Below are 16751 nucleotides of genomic sequence, written 5' to 3'. Positions count from 1 at the left end.
GAAAACAACATTAAAGTCATGTCTTGGCCTGCCAATAGTCTAGATCTCAATTGCATAGAGAATTTGTGATCTTGTTTAGACCACAATCTTGGTAAAATTGAAATAAAAGATCTGGACCAGCTGAAAGAAGAAGTAACAAAGTTACTAAATAATGTTCCAAAAAATATTACTTAAAATTTAGTGAATTCCATGCTGAAACGAATCAATGAATGCTTAAAAGCTAAAAGATTGTCAACAAATTTTTTTATTTTTGTGTTTTTTATTTATTTTTTTGTTCGTATGGTTATTTAATTTTGTTGATGTGGTTTGTTTATTTTGGCCACATTATTTTTTTGATACAAATGAACACTTGATTTCATTTCAATATTTTAGTTTTTAATTTTTTTAATTTATTATTACTTTATAATAAATTTATATGGTAGTCATTTGATTTATTTAATAAAAAAAAATTAAAGAAAAAATCTCTTTTAATTTTTAAAATATATAATTTCAAGCTTATATACAATAACATGATGGATTGTTTTTATGGCCAATACTGTATATATATATATATATATATATATATATATATATATATATATATATATATATATATATATATATATATATATATATATATATATATATATATATATATATATATATATATATATATATATATATTAGGGTACATTATAAATATATAATATTTATAATGTAACCTATTTGACCGGTCCCGGATGATTTCAAAAAAGTAGTTTTTCAAAAGTTGGTCATGTTGGGTCTCAAATTAGGATGATAATTATTTTTGATATTTTATAAAAATTTCAAAAATAATCATCATTTTATTAAAAAAAATTCACACTAGATTTTACTGCAATAAATATGATATTTTTAAAGGAAAAATGAAAAAGGTGCATTTTTTGTAGTTTTCATAGCAGTGAAATATAAAATAATGTTTTTGTTTTTTTAAATGATGATTATTTTTGAAATTTTTTTAAAATTTTTGTTCAAAGTAGCCAGCCGCTTGGGCTGGCTACTTAGTACATGGAAATCGAAAACTTAAGTATAATATTTTTGAACCTAGTGGTGTTACATATAATTTAGGTCAAGTTTTGAAATTTTAAATTAGGCTGCCCTTGTTTTTCTTTTACTTTCCGTCTGTAATTTTAGTTAGTTTCTTCTACACTGTGTAAATAAACACTGTGCGATAGGGAAAGAGTTTTAGTATTGAATTGCCCCTTTTTTTAATTACACCTAAATATACATATTTAGGTGTAATTAAAAAAAGCTAAAAAATATTAGGTAGATTGGATACAAAAGACTATTATTTGATTTTAATAAATTACCTCAAGATGCCTAAATATAAGAGTAGTTTCCAAGAAGTTTGGTTAAGTAATGATAGTTACACTTCTTGGCTTCAAAAAGATAAAAATCCCAGCCTTGCAAGATGCCAAGTTTGTTCTAACTTGTTTTTAATAGCAGCTATGGGTATCAAGGCTGTTGATACACATGCAAAAAGAGTAAAGCACATAGAAAAATTGCCTCAAGAGGGTTACTCTGTTTTGTTCAAAGAAACTGTGCAATTAGAACCACAGAAGCCTATCTCATCAAAGCAATGTAACATTTCAGATATGCTTCAAAAGGAAGCAGATTTAAAAGCAGAGTTGATTTGGTGTTTAGATATTGTTCAAACCAAATATTCTTTTAGATCAAGTGAGAATGAGTCTAAACAATTTTCATTAATGTTTCCAGATAGCAAAATTGCTAACAACTTTATCTGTCGTCCAAAAAAATCTGACTATATAGTAACTCACGGTCTTGCCCCGTATTTAAAAAAATTCTAATAGGAGATCTTTACAAGCTAGATAACTTTGTTTGTCTTTTTGATGAGACTTACAATAAAGTAGTAAAGAAAAGTCAAACGGACTAACATGTGCGATATTGGAATGAAGAGAGTAATACCGTTTGTACTAGATATTATACTTCAGAATTTATGGGTAAAACTGCATCCCCAGATATTCTAAATATATTTAAATCCTGCATGATTGGTTTGAATGATGAACAAATGCTTCAGGTATCTATGGATGGCCCTAATGTTAACAAACGGTTTTTGACAATGCTCAATGAAAACGACAGACCAATGAACTAAGTACGCTCATTGACTTTGGTACCTGTGCATACTATAAATGGATCCTTACAAACTGGTGCCAAAGCTACAGGCTTGAACATAATTAACTTATAGTCTTCAATGTACCAAATATTTCATGAAAGTCCATCAAGAGCAAGTGATTATGAACGAATAGCTGGCGCAACAAGTTCAGATTTCCCTTACATGTTTTGTAGCACTCGGTGGGCCAAAAGCCAAAGTGTTGCCAAAAAAACAATACAGGGGTGGTCAAAAGTAGTCTTAGTTGTTGATTACTGTAAGTCTTTACCAAAGAGCAAGCAACCTGGATATAGTAAATCAGGGCAAAACAACAGTTTCAAACATTTAAGCGCTCGAGCAAATAAAGTTTTAGTTCCTTTAAAGTTAAAGTTTTTTAAAGAAATTAGTGGCAATCTAAATTCATTCCTTGGTATTCCTTATTATATTCCTGATGCAATTGTATTGCTGTTTATGGTCTTTAATATGTTTTGAGAATTAAACTATTTTCTTATTATTTTCAAATTTCAGAAAATAATGCAAAAGGTTGTTTTCAATATTACTAATTTTTTTCTTTTAGTTTCTTTTAAACCGATAAGCTTTAAAATGACTCCTTTTCTTGTGGTGACACTTTAAGAACTACTACGCAACTTTTATGCAAAATTCATTCGATAGCATGTTCTTGTAAACGTTAAAACTATAACGTCTTTATTAGAAATAGATTTATCTAATTGTGCAAACCAGCTTTTAACCAGCAAGATTGATGTTGGCTTTTCGTTGAAGTATGATCTCCTGCAACTTTAGAGTAAAGGAAAGATTACTGAAGTTCAATTTGACAAGTTCATGAGGGAAGTATGCGATTTCCTTGTCTCGATGTGTGCTCATATCATTGAGAAGAGCCCTTTGTCTTCTCTGGTTGTTTGCTGTTTGATGTGTATTTTCCCATCATTTATAGTTGAATTCCGAGAAAAATATAAATATTTTTTTGAAAAACTGTTGATGAAACTTGTTACTTAAAAGGAAATTAGAGCTTCTGTTGGTGATTTAGCTAAGAAAGAATATTCCAGGTTATGTAAAACTGTTGTTGTTGATAATAAAGAATTATTTTTTAATTTTGATAAAGATGAAGATCGTTTGGACTACTATTTGTGGAAATACACTGATTTATAGCTGTATACAAATCTACCGCAAACTTTTAAAATTGTCCTCATTTTATCGCATGGACAAGCTCTAGTTGAACGAGGGTTCAGCAGCAATAAAAGTCTGATTGATAACAGTATGTCCACAGACACCATCATCTCTTTACGTTCGATCTACGATTACCTCACTTTTTATGGGTTCATGGCACATGAAGTTGAAATAACTAAAGATTTGTGCTGCAAACAGGCAAGAAAGAGATATTTGATGATCAACGATCAAAAGCCCTCTCTGCAGAAAATGGAAGCAAAACACAAAGTAATTGAGGATATTGAAGTAATAAATAAAGAAGTTCGACAGGCATCTACAAGTGGCGAATTGATTGCGAATTGAAAATTCCGTGAAAAATTCTGGTCTTTAAATTTATAAAACTTTTATGAATGGTCCGAAAAAAACTCGCAAAAATGGTTTTCAAGAAAAACGAAAAAAGATTAGAAACTTTTACGGAATTTTCAATTCACGATCACTTAATTTATCCCTTGATCTATGATTGAGAATTTATAGAAGTCGTCTGATGAAATTGGATTCCGTGCTGAAAAAAGGATAGCTTTAGGTTTGTGCCTTGATTATAAATACATTTTTAGTTCATATAATACTAAATGAAATGTCATTATTTAATGACATTTAATTTTTTAATGACATTTCAATCTCTTTGTATTTAGATGATATTAAAGCTTCCATATCAAAATCTAATGCATTAAAAGAATTGCCTTTAAGAAACAAGAGTCTTTTGAAAAAGTTTTTGTTAAAAAAAAGAAGCTTGTTTAAAAGAAAAATGAACTTACATAATAATGTTATATAAATATATATATATATATATATATATATATATATATATATATATATATATATATATATATATATATATATATATATATATATATATATATATATAGTATATTATACTTTTTTAATAATAGTTTATCTATTTATATTTAATACTTATTGAAAAAAGAAAGATTCTGTTTTTAAAGTAATTATTTTCTCCTTAATTCTCCTTATTTTTTCCTTGAAAATTGGCGTTCGAGACCAAATCTCCTTATAAATTGGCAAAATATATCCTTAATTCTCCTTAAAGTCCTTATTTTTAGCTTCAGTTTTAATAGTGGTAACCCTGTAATAAGAATAAAAAATCGTATGAATGATTAATTTAGTTGGCTCATGACATCTCGAACTTTATTTCCTGTCCTTTGTAAGAATATAACTCTTATAACTGATTAATGAGAAGGAAAACGTACAAAACGTTTTTTGACTGCAATATCGCGACGTTAGAATTATCTTGTTCTAAGTCCATGTTTTTGCAAACTGAGAAAATCGATGTCAAAGTTTGAGTTTGTTTGCTGCTAAGTTAAAAAAATTATTTGGGAATTAAAGATTTTCTTTAGATTTATGATTGTTCCGTTGTTTATTTTTAAATAAAAAAAACTTATAAAAATTTCGCTAACGCCCATATTTTCCCACCCACTTTTGAAGATAGAACAAAATGACTTTGGTATTTTGTAAAATACAAAAATGTTATTTTGTTACATTTTATATATTAAATATATTAACTACATTTTTTAACAAAGACATGTTGAAAATTGATGAAATTTTGTTCTAGGTAGTCATTCTTCTTACTCAGTGCTGTTACACCCCCACGCCCCTAAATTAGGGTTGGGAACTCTTTTTAAAGTAAAAGGAGTTTTTTTTTTTGTAATACCTGAAAATGGAATTTTTTAAAATTTATTTTTGGAGGGGCTCCGACCCACTAGCTATTGCACTGTTCTTACAAGTTTGTTTGATACCTGTTCGCGCCGGCTCTGAACAAGACTAAGACATCTAATTTAAAACAGAACACTTCGCTACATAATAAAAAAAGGGTAATATATAGCGTATAGGAAAGGGATGAAAAATATTTATCAAAGAAATAGCTTTTTTTAAATTTTCTATCAATTATTTAAGTCTTACAGATATTAACACAACAATTAAACTAATCTAATTACAAAAAACATGCAAGATGAACTTGATTTTATTTTTCGTATACCTGTGATTCTATTACAAGAGTTTAAGTATTTATTAAAAACTATTATAAATAATAAGCTAAATAAGGAATTTTATCAAGATTTCTAAATAATAATAATAATTATATGTTTTATATATCAAAACTAAATAAATAACAGAGAAAGTCATATATAAAATCACTTTATTAATGCTTTGTAAAATGCAATATCAACATCAGGCATGTATGAATACATGGAAATGATATCATTGGCTTTTTCAGCAGATAAAGACTGATAAGGAGCATGTAAGAAAACTGCCATTGGTATATTTGTCTTTAATGATTTTGTAATAATGCTTGATGCTGCTCGCTTGACAAACTTATTAATACGAGCTTGTGAATAATTGTCTGAAAATGAGGTTTTAAAAAAAACATGGTATGGCAGTCCATTTCGATAAACAAGATTTTTAACTTTTGTATAAGGCACTAACTTATAACTTGAAAAACCAGCAACAACTGAAAAATTCTTCACATCTATTAATTGCATTTGGTAAACAGAGAATGGTTTTTTACAGTTTACATTTTTAATAGCTCTTTCTAGTCCAAGCGGACTAAATATTTCTGCAACAGAGAGAGATTTTTCAATTTGACTATGAATGTTATCACATTCTTGAATGCTGGAGTGACCTGGCTCGCAGAAATTTTGCTCAATGACTTTAATTTAAATTCACATAAAGCTGCTGACATGAAACTATTGTGGTACACATGAATCGAATCAAAGTATGAACTTATTTATGTCAAGGTCATCCATGATTTTCAGAAGCAGACATGTTACAGCACTGGCAAGATCATTTTCTCCACGACCAGCCATAGCTCCATGCCAAAGGACGCAATAACCTTTCTTGTTAAGCGAACAATGACCAGTTAAGTTATAATTTGAAAGTTTCCGTTTGTAATAAAAGTTTCCAACATTAGCCCGAGGCAAAATTAAAACATTTTGAAGATCAATACAAACAACTGCAGTTTTAGGATCAGCATTTTGATGATCTTTTTCACGCTCAGTTTTGGTATCATTCCTTGATGTTATGTGCTTATTATAACTATCTGTCTGCTCATTGCTTGCATTAACAATGTTGCAATATTCATAGCATGTGTCACATAAATCTTTCTTTGGTTTTTGAAATTCTATGTTGAACTCGTGATTGAAGATATAACGATACATATGTTCTTTTACTGGTATATAGTCATTTTCATAACAATATATTTTAAAAGATCATACAGTTTACCTATATTGAAATATAAGAAAAATGCAAACTGACGTTGCATTTTTCTTATATTTTGTTTCCAATTACTCGCATCAGCTTTACGCTAATTAAGTGAAAAAATACCTTCGTTTTGATTTAGAGCATGTTCCATTTTTGGGTCAATTTTTTTAGTTGCCATTTTGAAAATTACAATAACAACAAAATTATTCCGTACAAATATGTAATTGTAAATATATGATTGGTTGATCGGAGATAAAATAAGATAACATTTTCAAATTTGCTTATTTAGGAGATAGAACAATGCAATATGGCATGCAACACCGTATTAAAAGTTTTATATGTTTTCAATATAAATAAAATAGAAAAACATAGTGCAAAACTATTCAAAAACTATAAAAACTCGATTTTTTCCAAAAGCGGAGATAGAACAAGATAATTCTAACGTCGCGATATGTAGACCACCTTTTTTTTTTTGTAGTTTTTTTTTTAAATTCACCCCTAAAATGGCTGAAAGCAACCAGTAAAGTATGAGATCAAAAAAAGAGAGAAACGGAAACCGTTTTTAAAATAAATTAACTAACACATTAAAAAAAAAAAAAAACATCAATAATGTTTAATCAACTAATAATAGTAGTTGTTAAACAACATAAAAAAAAAAGAAGAAATTATAATTTATTCATCAAAGCAATTTAAAAATTGCGAAAAATTCATTGCTAAAGATGGTAATTTTTTGCAACTTTTCTTAAAAAATAAAAAATTGCGGACGTTTTGGACCAAATTTCGTACTTTTTTAAAAATAGGTTTGGGATTTTTAAGGCAAAAAAAATCGCCGTGTACTATAGAAAAATTTATGAAGAAAAAGCAACGAAACCTGGAAGATAGAACAAGAAGAAATAATCTACGAATCAATGGAACTGATAAAAATGGGCAAAAATCATGGGGGGACTCTGAAGAAAAAGTTCATAAATTCTTCTGGCAAAACTTGGACTGAAAAATATTGAAATTGAACGTGCCCACCGCACTGGATTGAAGAAAGATGGACGACCGAGGACAATAGTACTTAGCAGAAATTACTTGCAGAAATACAAAGACAAAATAAAAATCTTGAAAGAATCTCATCGACTAAAAGGCACGAATTCCTTGATTAACAAAGACTTTTCTCGTAAAACCGTTGGTAACGGTTTTACGAGAAAAGTCTTCCGGATAGCAACGAAAAAAGTCTTTCGGATAGCAACGGCGTTGCTATCCGGAAAAAGTTATTTGCGGAAGTTACACAAAGGCGCTCAAATGGTGAAAATGTAACGGTAAGATATAACAAAATTATTTGCCATAATAATAATTCTAAGATCTTTCAAATCAATTTCAAATCAAAATTCTAAAATCAATCTTAACAAATAACTAGCACTCCTAAAAAGAAATCCTTTGTTGTTGTTTTTTCCATTTATTATCATGGCCATGACTAATAACTTTGAATCACTTTTTTATTAATTTATATGAAACAAATCTCTTTTTTTCAGAAGAAAACCTAGGCCCTGAAAATAATTTTTATCGCAGTATTTTATCCGATTGTTCGCGTCAATTTCCGAGCCAACTAGAAGGGTTTCTTTTTAAGAATGCTCGCGAAAAAAAAAATCAAATTGTAATTCTCCACCTCGATATAAGAAGTTTGAAATGCAGTTTTGAGAAACTTGTAAATCTATTAGAAGAACCTAAACACATTTTAAATATAATTTGTTTAACTAAAATTTGAATCACAGTAGATGAAATAGGTGGTAATTTTGATATTCTTTATTTTAACATAATTTCTATGAAGAGAAAAATAAATAAGCGCGGCGGTGGAGTAATAATTTATGTTCACGAAAATTTGACGTATTGTTATAGGAATGATTTTGAGCGTTTCAGACTGCGATTAAGAAATTGTAACTATTGAAATTACAAACAATCAAACTAAAAACATTTTACTAAGCTGTTGTTATCGGCCACTTGGCGGCGTGAGTGAAAACCTGAGCATGTTCTTAAAACAAATCATTAGAAAAGGAACCAATAATAAAAAAAGAAAACTATATAGTCAGAGACTTATGAACTGTTATATGAACTGAAATATGAACTGTTTTCTCTATATTGACGACCATAAAAGTAAGAATATTTATGATGCAATTTTTGAAACAGGGTCAGTTACTTTAATAAATCGACCCACTAGAGTAACAACAAACACAACAACTCTTATAGATAATATTATAACTACTGATATTTTCAATAATAATATACAAATAGGTATCATAAAACTGATATACCAGATCATTTTCCTATATTCCTGAAACTTAATAAAACAAACCCAAAAAACATTATTACCAAAAAAGTAATACAAAAACGCATTTATAATGAGACTAATTTAAATTATTTAAAGACCAACTATCGTTACTGCATTTGAAAAACATAAATTTTGATGATAACGCAAATAATATTTATGAAATTTTTTTCAAAGCATTTTTTTCTGTTTATGAAGTTAATTTCACAATCGTAGAAAAAACAATAACAACTAAGAATATCAATACACCCTGGATTACTAAAGGTTTTAAAAAATCGTCGAGAATAAAAAGTTAGGTATAAACTTTTTAAAAACAAAAACAGCATTAAGCGAAAAAAATTTATAAGGACTACAAAAACCTATTTGAAAAAATTGGCAAAAACCTGAAGAAAAATTATTACTTCCAATTATTCAATACATTTAAATACGACGCAAAACGCTCGTGGCAAATAATGAAAGAAATTATTGGCTAAAAATAAATCATGCTCAAGCTTCCTGCCACAAATGGTTACAGTCGATAACTAAAGTTTATATGAACCAAAAACTATAGCTCAAGAATTTAATAAATATTTCACTCATATAAGACTGTCTGAAAAAATCCCTAAGACCAAATCTTTGTTGACTGATTATCTAGAACCCCTGGATAATTGCATTTGTTCAGATGAGTTATCTTCCGAATTAATGTTTGATGAGAATAAAATATCCTTCAAATCTGTTTTAAAAAATAGAGCAATTGGAGCAGATCAAATTAATGGGAACGTGGTTATAGATTGCTTTGAATAACTTAAAGTTGTTCTTTTTAAAATCTTTAGGGCTTCTATCCATCAAGGAGTATTCCCAGAACAATTAAAAATTGCAAAAATTATTACTATTTTTAAAGAAGGGTGAAAATGTGAAATCAGTAATTATCACCCTATATCTGTCCTTTCCACATTTTCGAAAATTCTAGAAAAAATTATGTTCAACAGAATATGCAAATATTTTCATGATAATAATTTACTTTACATTAATCAATTTGGTTTCAAGAAAGAAAACTCAACTGAACATGTAATTATCCAATTTGTACGTAAAATCTCAAAATCATTCAAAAAAACCACAACATACACTAGGAATTTTTATTGACCTATCAAAAGCTGTTGATACGGTTGATCACCATATTTTGATTTATAAACTCGAATATTACGGAATAAAAAATAAAATTTTAAAATGGTTTAAAAGTTATCTATCTAACCAAAAACAATTTGTACCATTTAACAATAATTATCAACCCACTTTTCTTAATATTAACCTGTGGAGTCCCACAAGGTTCAATTCTTGGCCTCTCCTTTTTTTAATTTATATAAATGACTTAAATAAAGTTTCAAAACTAACGGGCATTATGTATGCAGATGATACAAACTTATTCCTTTCTAACTATGATATCGCTGAACTTTTTAAAACAGTAAACGAAGAACTCAGACATATATTTAATTGGTTCAAGTGTAATAAGTTAAACTTGAATAGTAATAAAACAAAATTTCATTTGATTACAAAAAAGCGATTTCTCCCATCAAAATTACCTCAAGTCTTTATCGATCAAAAGGAAATAAAAAGAGATTTTGTGACAAAATTTTTAGGTGTTTCTCTTAATGAAATCAAGAAAAGCACCTTAAAATTTAGTATAATCAATTAACCAAATCGCTTCACTCATTCGAAACATTATTTTATTGAAATGAGAGTTCTGAATATATACGAGTTTAATGTATCTAATATTTTATGTTTTGTATATATGTGGATAAATAACTTATCCCTAGCTGTCTTCAAAGATCTTTTCTCTTTTAAACCAATCAGTAAATATATTTTGAGAAATAATAACTTTTTAAATGAACCTTTTTGTCAAACAATCTTTAATCAACTTTGTATTACCTATCGAGCGCCACACCTTTGGAATAAAATTGTTTTGCCAAATTTTAATTTTGAAGTACCTATTACTTTTTGTTTTTTTAAAAAAAAAACTGAATAACCTCATTCTTTCATTAGATAATATATTGAGTTATTATTAGTAGTAAAAGTTAAAAATATATTTTGGCTACTTTTTTTATTGAAGTTATAGAAGTTTATTCCTACTTATTTTATTTGTTCTCATACTTTTTACTTTTTAATTTAAATGTTTACTCTAGTATAAAATTCTGATGAGAAGACACTCTTGATCTTTCTTCAGACACAGATTATTTATCTTGCATTTTTGTAAAAGTTTATATATATTTTTTTTTATCTTATCTTTGTTAAATGCTTATTTAAGGTTCTAACAAAGAGGTCTTTGCGGTCTTTTTTCAGATACCTTGTTTATATTTGTTATATTTTCTATCATTGTAAGTTTATATTGTTATTTTTATTATTGGTTATTTGAAGCTGTACAACGATTAACAAATGTAAAACAAAACAAAACAAAACAAAAAATACACCTTTAGCAGAAAGCTTATGGAAAAGACCAGCATGCCATACTTTATCAAAAGCTTTAAAAATGTCAAAAGCGATTGCCTTAACCTCTTTACCTCCATCTAATGTATAATAAAACCTATCAGTTATTACTGTTAGAAAATCAGCTGTTGAACGATTGAAATCCATATCGAAAAATAAGTTATCAGATTCAAGATGAGAGATTAAGTGTTTGTTAATTAAAGACTCAAAAAATTTGCTTATAATAGGAAAAAGACTAATGGAACGGTAGTTAGGCAAGTCAGAATTTTTGAAAATAGGGATAACGGATGCCGCTTTCCAGCTGGCCGGAAAATAAGACTCTGATAAGCATTTGTTAAATAGTTTTGAAAGTATTGACGACAACTCCAGAGAACATTTCTGCAAAATTAAAGCAGGTGTTTTGTCTGGACCACAAGCTGTAGAAGAGTCTATGCAGCAAATCGCTTTAGATACAGAAGTTGAAGTGATACGAATGTCAAGCAATTGATCAACCTGTTTGTTGGCTATATCAAGTAAGATGTGATTAGAGGAATCAAGAGATGAGATTGATGAAAAGTTTTTAGCAAACAATTCAGCTTTGTCTTTAGGTGAAGTAAGAAAATTTGAACTATGCAAGAAAGGTGGAACAACAGATTCTCTGGAGCCTAATTTTTCACATGAATAACGAGGTTTTGTGAACTAAGAATAACGAGCTTTGGCGTTTGGAAAAAACATTTTACAATTCCAGAAGGCAATCAACTCTAGTTGTATATTTTATTCTTATCTTCTAACTTTTTCATTTATTACATTATATTTTTTGCATTGTTGATTTTAAATATATTGTCTAAGACGGTTGTAATATCGGTATTTATGAATTTCTCGGATTTACAATCATAATACATAAATCGTTTACCTGCATGTAAAATAAAATAAAAAATTAAACACATTTATTTTGTATATATTTAGTATTCTTATCTCTAATAAAAATATTCTGGTATGTAAGAATCGATCAGCAAAATTGATTAAACGTACAGCGTGTTTCTGACGGCCGTAAGACGTTTTAATATACTTTTGCCTCTACTACTCTAGGCAGTAGTTTCACTATTTATATAACAGTGAACAAATGAGTAATAAATTTGTGTTTTTTTATTTAAATATATTCCAGCCTTTTATAAGATTCCAATACTTTCAGACATTCTAGCACAAATATAATTAATATGTTGTTTCTATGTGATGTTCTCGTCAAGAAAAACACCTTAAAACTTATTGCTAAATCTCTTTTTATTTCAATTTGCAGATCATCATTCATAGTCGAATAGAATTAGTAAATATTATTATTAGCGAGGAACAAATTGATATTATCTTTAAACAAGGTATTTAAAAGATTTGAGGCTTGAAGAACAAAAGTTGCCCTGAATAGAAACTTGTGGAATAACACAGGATATTTCTAAAAAGTTATTTTGATATATTGGGAATATGCATTAAAAATGAGCGTTTTTTTGTGTGAAAAATTAACAGTTTACCCTGAGACTACCAGACCCAGACCATCCAAAATACTGTCCATCAGCAGCTACGATCTTCTCCAAGGTAGCATTCGGATTCCACGCTGGAAAAAGTCTTGGTTTTTTGAGGCAATCCAGTTATCGACCCATTTTTTGGTATTGTCATAAAAAGAAAGTCAGCTCATCAAAAAGTCTCAATCAGCAAGTTAGCCAGGTTATGTGTCATCGACCGGAACAAATGGTAATTGGAGGCGACAATATCTAGTGAATACGCTGGACGGGGTAGGACTTCCATTTGAAGTTCTCTAGATAGTTTTTTCACAACATTTGTAACATGGCATCGTGTGTTGTCATGTTGAAGAATAACTTTGACAAGTCTTTTGGCGTATTGTAGCCTTTTAACCTTCAATGCTTGGCTCTTCTTGATCAATGATCGTCGGTAACGGTCTGCTATAATCGTCTCGTTTGGATTAAGCAGCTCATAAAATATATTACTCTAAGCTGGTCTCACCAGTTACAGAGTAAAATTTTGGAACCATAAGTATTCGGTTTTGTTGTCTATGTTGATGGCTTACCCGTAGGGTGGAGCTTATTTTTTAAGTTTCAAAATTTAATTATCCAACCCTCCCATTCTATTCCTTTATATATACAAATAATTACTACCAATATGGGCTCATTTAGACAAAATTTAGAGGTAGCTCTAAATTTTGCCAAAACGCCTCCCTAGCTCCCTTCAGGAGCGAGGCGTACTGTAGAAGGCGTTTACTTTTACCGGGTATGTGTACTCCTTTTCTCTTAACGACCCTGAGCGGTCCTTTATGTACTTTGTTGCTTATTTTCTCTTGTTGGCCCTTCTGGCCTGTTTATTCCTTCCCATTTATTGGTTGGTAAAATCAACTTAAATGATATTTTATTAAATGGTAATACGCAAGGTAATCCGAATGAAATTCTTTTTTAAAATAAATGAATATATTCTGCAATATAAGCTAACTTTGAATAATGTGAATTTCTTTTTATTTTAGAATATAGAAAAATATCAGTAGCAACTAGATCTAAAACACAAGTGTATCTATTTGGAGATTCTATGGCTGAACTCACTGGAAGTAAGCTTCCACCTTTGCGTATGGCTCTTGGTTTGTTTTTGTATCACCACATAGACCTGAAAGAAACTGTTCGACAATCATCGTCTGTTACAGTTAATGAGATTGTTAAGTTTTGGCCGAAAGCTCGAATTCCAATGAGAGAATATCGAAATTGCCATACAAAACAGGAACAATCGTTTGAAGAATGGCGTTTGCTAAAAAAAAAAGACAAAAGAAGAAAATATACAACTCCGCAAGCAAGAGAGGATTCTTTTATCTCCAAATTGGATGATTTATTTGATTTGGCTCATGCTAATGCTGTGAGCATGATTAACATTCAAGAAGACAAAGACTTCTTGTTTGCCCAGCGAGAAAAAGGAAGGCGAGGATCAATGGCCGGATTAGATCTTACTTTGAAAATGAAAGAAAAAAGGGCAGCCGAAAGAAAAAGGAAACTTTCAGGCGTCAACAAATGGATGATTAGGATATGCAGCACATACAGACTGCAATTGAAAGTTGCTCATCATCCGAAGAAGATAGTTCAAATGTGGAAACTGAAGACGAGAGTGGCGCTGGATTGGGAGTGGCATTTTGTACTCCAGCAAAAAGAAAGAGGGGTACAAAATCTGTTATACAAGGTCTGGCAGCTGCTCTAGACAGAAACAAATTATCTCACCACAAAGCTGCATATGTTATTGCTGAAACAGCTCGAAGTTTGGGTAAAAATATTGACAATCTTGCCATAAATCAAGATTCAATACGTCGACAAAGGCAGGGGCATCGAGCCCAGAAATCAGTAAGTTTAAAAGCAGAGTTTCGTGTGGTTTCCTTTGGTTGTACATTAGGACGGCAAACTCATTCCTCATTTGACTGACAAAGAAAAGGTGGATTGTCTGTCAGTATTGGTTTCTGGCAAAGGTGTTTCTCAACTTTTAACTGTTACCAAGCTGTTATCTGGAATTGGGGAGATTCAAGCTTCTGCCGTCTTTGGGGCAATTGAAGATTGGAATAATATAACAAATAGCATCCGAGCAATGTGTTTTGATACGACAAGTTCCAACACAGGCAGAATTGCTGGTGTATGTGTTCTTCTGGAGCAAAAGTTTGGCAAGGAGCTTCTGTACTTTGCATGCCGACATCATATTATGGAACTCATCATTGGTGCCGTATTCCAGGTATGCACGGGGTCAACATCTGCTCCAGAGGTTCTTCTCTTTAAGAGATTTCAATAGAAATGGGAATTAATGGACACCGACAGATATGAAACTGGAATGGCAAATGATGTAGCTTATCTAGTGGAAGATATTTGAGCAAGCGCAATCGAGTTTTATAACAAGAATCTTCAACAAATTCAACCTAGAAATGACTACTGGGAGTTTTTGGAACTCGTCATTATCTTTCTTGGTGCCGTATCTGAAAGAGAAATTCGGTTTATGAGCTCCGGAGCCATGCATGTTGGATGTCAAAGGTGATTTACAGTTTGAAAATCTGGATGTTCAGATTAACCATTTAAATTAACACTGACAGAACAACTGGGATTACGTGATGTTTGTGTATTTACGTGTCTCCTTGTATATAAGTATGGATCACAGCCCCACTAGCTGCTAATGCTTCATCCAGCGATTTGATGTAAATGAAATCCTTGCTGAAGTACTCGACCATCCATCCAACAATTGCGAAAGCTACATCAATCAAGCTATCTAATCATTTTTGCTATTTTTCGCGAGCAGCTTTTCGCAGATTAAAAATCGTAATTTGATGACCCTTGGTTTTAACTCATACGGCTCCTTATTTCCTTACTTTTGGATCATTCCCCGTTGTTTCAGGCGCTTAGAAACTGTTAATTGATCGACTTCTAATGTTTCCGCGAGCTCTTTCTGCGTCTGGCATAGATCTTCATCAAGCACTGAAATCCTCCAATTCAGTATCTTTGAACTTTTTCTCAACACTAGAACGCTCTTTATCTTTGAGGTTAAATTCACCACCCTTGAGTTGTTAAAATCATCTTCTGCATGTTTATTTTGAAAGAGCATTGTTACCGTATTGTTCCACTAATATTCTATGCGTCTTAGCTGCTATTGTCTTTCGGCGGAAGTAATGTAAAGGAATTCCCCGCAAAAACAGTTTTGCAGGCACGAGCTCAACTATGTTAAAGTTTTGGATAAAAACGTCTTTACACTCCGCAGTTGAAATTGGACTGATGTTTGCAGCCTAGGGTTTTAGCTTTCAGTCAAAATTTATTTCAGCCTGATCGGATATATACTTTACCAAATTATGAGTCTCAATACAAAAGGCTCATTTTCAATGTATACTCTCAATATATCATTATAATAGACAAAATATTTTCGATTTGATAAATAGTTTCAAAACTATTATAGAACTAGTGTTTTATGACTTTTAAATAATTCGGCAGTCGGCTAAATTGGCTAAATATATTTTCTAAAATCGACTTATACATTTTTAAAATTGACGACTTTGAAGTCGACTAAATGTCGATTTAATCGAAATATGGGTATTAATTTTTTTTTTTTTCAAAATAAATTATAATAAAAATAAAAAAGTAATTTATATTTGCTCTCTGTTTTCTAACACCATATCAATTAAATAATAATGAAGCAAAACAAAAGCAGGGTCACTCCAACAATGGGACATTTTGTTTCCAGACCCCAATGATTTTGAGACCGGCCAAAAAAATTTGTTAAATATCAAAAGGTCTGTTTATTATCAAGTCATATTTACGATGTTATTGTTGTCATTTTGATTTTGGAGCTTCACAAATTAGATTTGCCCCAGGTCCCCGAGCTAGCTTGGAACAGCCCTTTAAGAAAGTATTTATAAAAATCACAAGCATAAAG

This window comes from Hydra vulgaris, chromosome 02, assembly GCF_038396675.1.
Source record: "Hydra vulgaris chromosome 02, alternate assembly HydraT2T_AEP".
NCBI lineage: Eukaryota > Metazoa > Cnidaria > Hydrozoa > Anthoathecata > Hydridae > Hydra > Hydra vulgaris.
The sequence above is the reverse complement of the archived record's forward strand: the minus strand, read 5'-3'. Positions refer to the sequence as shown.